Genomic DNA, 5,503 nt, shown 5'->3' on the forward strand with positions numbered 1-5,503 from the left:
TTAGCGTCTGTAGCACGTCATCTTCGTGGTGTAGCTATTTTAATGGCCAGTAGTGTAGTATTGTAGATTGCCTTCCTAACAGCTTACTTCAATTTTGAACATTCATGAAGATGATACCAGGTAGAAAGCCAATGTTAAATATCCATTCAGTCACCGAGTAAACTATGTATATTTCCAAGCATGTCGAATTTCGTTCTTCCTTAAGCGGTCGCGCGGAGTGTTCAGAACACCCCGGTCATCCTTATAGATGGATTATTACATAATGGATAGGAGTGTAACATCATGTTCTTTGGTACCTTTCTAGGACGTAATATGAAAGCTTTGAGTAACAATAGAATCTACAATGGAAGCGCAAGTTCCAAGAAAACACGCAATAATGTGACTCTTCATGTTGCAGTGCTGCGAGAAAGCACACAGTTGTGTTCCATAGCAGCTGCTTGTACACTCCTGGAAATGGAAAAAAGAACACATTGACACCGGTGTGTCAGACCCACCATACTTGCTCCGGACACTGCGAGAGGGCTGTACAAGCAATGATCACACGCACGGCACAGCGGACACACCAGGAACCGCGGTGTTGGCCGTCGAATGGCGCTAGCTGCGCAGCATTTGTGCACCGCCGCCGTCAGTGTCAGCCAGTTTGCCGTGGCATACGGAGCTCCATCGCAGTCTTTAACACTGGTAGCATGCCGCGACAGCGTGGACGTGAACCGTATGCGCAGTTGACGGACTTTGAGCGAGGGCGTATAGTGGGCATGCGGGAGGCCGGGTGGACGTACCGCCGAATTGCTCAACACGTGGGGCGTGAGGTCTCCACAGTACATCGATATTGTCGCCAGTGGTCGGCGGAAGGTGCACGTGCCCGTCGACCTGGGACCGGACCGCAGCGACGCACGGATGCACGCCAAGACCGTAGGATCCTACGCAGTGCCGTAGGGGACCGCACCGCCACGTCCCAGCAAATTAGGGACACTGTTGCTCCTGGGGTATCGGCGAGGACCATTCGCAACCGTATCCATGAAGCTGGGCTACGGTCCCGCACACCGTTAGGCCGTCTTCCGCTCACGCCCCAACATCGTACAGCCCGCCTCCAGTGGTGTCGCGACAGCCGTGAATGGAGGGACGAATGGAGACGTGTCGTCTTCAGCGATGAGAGTCGCTTCTGCCTTGGTGCCAATGATGGTCGTATGCGTGTTTGGCGCCGTGCAGGTGAGCGCCACAATCAGGACTGCATACGACCGAGGCACACAGGGCCAACACCCGGCATCATGGTGTGGGGAGCGATCTCCTACACTGGCCGTACACCACTGGTGATCGTCGAGGGGACACTGAATAGTGCACGGTACATCCAAACCGTCATCGAACCCATCGTTCTACCATTCCTAGACCGGCAAGGGAACTTGCTGTTCCAACAGGACAATGCACGTCCGCATGTATCCCGTGCCACCCAACGTGCTCTAGAAGGTGTAAGTCAACTACCCTGGCCAGCAAGATCTCCGGATCTGTCCCTCATTGAGCATGTTTGGGACTGGATGAAGCGTCGTCTCATGCGGTCTGAACGTCCAGCACGAACGCTGGTCCAACTGAGGCGCCAGGTGGAAATGGCATGGCAAGCCGTTCCACAGGACTACATCCAGCATCTCTACGATCGTCTCCATGGGAGAATAGCAGCCTGCATTGCTGCGAAAGGTGGATATACACTGTACTAGTGCCGACATTGTGCATGCTCTGTTGCCTGTGTCTATGTGCCTGTGGTTCTGTCAGTGTGATCATGTGATGTATCTGACCCCAGGAATGTGTCAATAAAGTTTCCCCTTCCTGGGACAATGAATTCACGGTGTTCTTATTTCAATTTCCAGGAGTGTATTTTGTCGCTCTGTGCGGTTGAAACAGCTATGAATCGTTACGAGATAGAATAAGAAAGAGTGCGGAAGCTTCTGGAAGATGTCTTAGACGAAACTTTTGAAGAAGGAGAAGAGGAGGAGGAGGAAACAGACAGTTGTGAAGTTCTCTCTCATCAGAGTGACACGGAAACGGAGGAGAAAGACAACGTGGAACTGGAACCGCAAGTAAATGCAGCGGATAACGAAAGCAAGCATGAATTTTTTTATTGGAAAGGATAAGGTGACAAAAAAGATGAAAAATTTGCCCTAGTCGTAACGTAAGAACTAGAAGTGTGACCTAATTATTCATCTCCCTGCTATGAAAGCTACCGCAAAATCTGCTGTGGACCGTTTTTCGATATTTATAAATGACATAATAATTAGAACGAGTACATTGTGCACACATATTCACGCCGGCCGGGGTGGCCGAGCGATTCTAGGCGCTACAGTCTGGAACCGCGCGACCGCTACAGTTGCAGGTTCGAATCCTGCCTCGGGCTTGGATGTGTGTGATGTCCTTAGGTTAGTTAGGTTTAAGTAGTTCTAAGTTCTAGGGGACTGAAGACCATTTGAACCATTTTGAACCAAATATTTACATACAATACATTGCATCAAATTTCACAAGATACCGTGATGTCAAACCAACGAATGAGGAAGAAATCAAATCTCTTCTGGGTCTGTTGATATTGGGTGGTCATTACAGTGCAGGGCACCAAAATCTGGAAGACTTATGGGTCACAAATGGTTTTGGAATTGCAATATTTCATGCTACAATGAGTTTACGGCGCTTTCGTTTCTTGTTGCGTTGTTTGAGATTCCATGGTATTCGAGACAGACCATAGCAAAGAGAACTTGATCGCCTAGCTGCGTTCAGAGAAGTGTTTGAATTATTCATGTCAAACTGTGTCAGAAAATTACACTGCGTCTGAATATATGACAGTGGATGAACAACTGGTTACATTTTGAGGCAAATTCAGTTTCCGACAATATATACCAAGTAAGCCTGCGAAATATGGTTTGAAAATTTTCACCTTATGGGACGCAAGAACATGGTATGCTTTGGGGATGGAAATCTATGTTGGGAACAGGCAGAGGGTCCCTTTGCACTGTCAAACCCGCCTAAGGAGATAGTAAATAGACTTGTATGGCCTATCGAAGGTACACGACGCTGTGACACTAGACAATTGGTTTTGTTCCATACCACTGGCTGAAGAGCTCCTGAAAAAGAAACATACAGGAGTAGGAACTCTTAGAAAGAATAAGAGGGAGCTCCCTCCAAACTTTATTTGCACGAGAGGTCGTGAGCTTAGAAGAAACCTTTTTGGATTCAGAAAGGATATCACCGTAGTTTCATATGTGGCAAAGAAGGGCAAAAACGTTATTATCCTTTCATCTTTACATCATGACGGTGCCATTGACACAAATACTGCGGAGGAAAAGAAACCAGAAATTATAACAATGTACAATAAGACCAAAACAGGTGTGGACACAGTAGATGAAATGTGCGCTACTTATTCAACCTCAAGAAAAACTAGACTCTGGCCACATGTCCTATTTTTCCGAATTTCTTGCATTAACGCCTTCATCATATACGCAAATAATAACAATGAGAAGCTTTCCCTAAGAATGTTTTTACGTGATGTCGGAAGGTCATTAGTAAATCCCATAGTGTTCAACAGAGCAGCCACTCTCTCCCTGCCTAAACAAGTTAGACAGAAAGCCGCTAAAATGGCAGGAATTGAAGATAGCAACAATGCACCACCTTCTGAACAAAAAATACTAAATCCCAGGCGCTGCACAGTTTGTCCTCAGAGTAAAGGTATAAAAGTTAAGTCGCACTGTGCTCGATGTTTGAAAGTTATGTGTGTAAAGCACATGAGAAATGTGTGTGAAAAGTGTTACGATAACACACCCCTTGCAGCCAGTGATAATGACTGATTTCATAAAATATTTGTATGAGTTGACTGAACAAATGTTTAATTATATGTATAACGTCTTATACCTGTAATACAGTATGAAGAATAACAGAAATAAATAATTAAACAAAATATTGTAAGAAAATGGGGATTATTGCATATTTCAAATAACCCAAATAGCCATTTGCGAAGTAAACACATTCATATCAGCGATATGCTGCACAACAATGTCATTATAGCCAATTTTATTTGCGGTGTTAGCAACACCCTCCGCGACTATTAACGTTGCGAAAAGACGCGCGACCGCATAAGGGTTAGGCTTATTTAAACTAGCAAGTTGTTTAACAATATTTAAAAAATTTTGTCTTTTGTTATCGCAGTTATTTTAAAAAGTAAAAGGTTAGAAAGAGTACATAGCAAATAATGCCGCATCCCATAAGGCGCCGCCCCTAGTCCGTGCCTCGTAGGCCTATATGTAAATCCTCCACTAACTGTTTTTATTTTGACATCAATAGATTGTCAATGGATTCCTCCATTATTTCAGCTCTATTCACGGAAGCTTCAGGATCGATTTAGTCGGGCGTTTCGTTGAACTTAAAAAGTTGGTTAATTTACCTTCATTTCCTAAATTTTTATGTGGGCTATGCATTCTGAGAAAACATTGTTGCAAAACTGTGCATCGTTGGTTTTTTTCCTTAAGAATGTTGAATGACAGTTCAGTTTTTCAAAATACTTTGAAAAACAGGGAGAAGAAAAACAAAGTCAAAGTCTAGGAAGTTCAAAAAAAAAAAAAAAACCGCAGACTTTTCTTGTAGTCGTTGCACTAGACTGTCAGTTACTTCATTTAAAGCCTTGATTAGCCTCGGACAGTTTCGGGAATGTCAGTTACTATTCTGACTTCACAGTTCTATTTTGTTTCACTGTTCAAAGGAATACGTTTACCAACAATACTGTCGAGAATTGCTGTGCGTTTGGAAGGTCGGTGGAAGAAAGTAGGAATACTCTGAGGCGTCGTCAGAAAATCCTTAGACGCTCGTATCATATATTAAATTTAAACGATGTTCAAAACAGTGAGTAAGAATAACTTGGGATGCAATTCCACGGGCCTCAGTTTGCAGGCCATTTAATTCTCCTCCCAGACCGGAAGCATTATCGTAAATTTGAGCTACCATTTTGTTCTTCATATCATAATTCCGAAACACGACACTTAACACAATGAATAAACGGCAGCAGTTCTAGCTTGGCTAACATCATATGAACCAAGAAAAAGGCCTTGAATGATGCCGTTGGAGTCCACTAGTCTAACATGTACTAGAGCACTGTGACTTGTCTGAAACGTCTGTTGCTTCGTCCACAACGCCTGCATAAAACGAGGTTCTATCAAAGCTTGAATGTATATATCCACAAAGCTCCTCGTTTATAGATTCAATCAGTTCGTTCCGTATAATTTTTGAAAATCCCTATAAATAGCCCGTTTTCTTCGAGTTTGCTTTAAAATCCTCTTTTCCATTTAGCACTAGCTTAAAAACGGCTCCGAAATTTCCGGGATTCAGGGAATCTTCCGTCTCGTCATGACCTTTAAAAGTGGTATGCTCCTGCTTGCAAAAAAGAGCTGTGACATCAGTTACAATTTTCATGATGTCTCTGTTGTGATGTTCATTAAGTAGGTCTGAAATACTAAACAGTTGTTTATATTTTCTTTAT

This window comes from Schistocerca cancellata, chromosome 3 (genome assembly GCF_023864275.1).
Source record: "Schistocerca cancellata isolate TAMUIC-IGC-003103 chromosome 3, iqSchCanc2.1, whole genome shotgun sequence".
Classification (NCBI taxonomy): domain Eukaryota; kingdom Metazoa; phylum Arthropoda; class Insecta; order Orthoptera; family Acrididae; genus Schistocerca; species Schistocerca cancellata.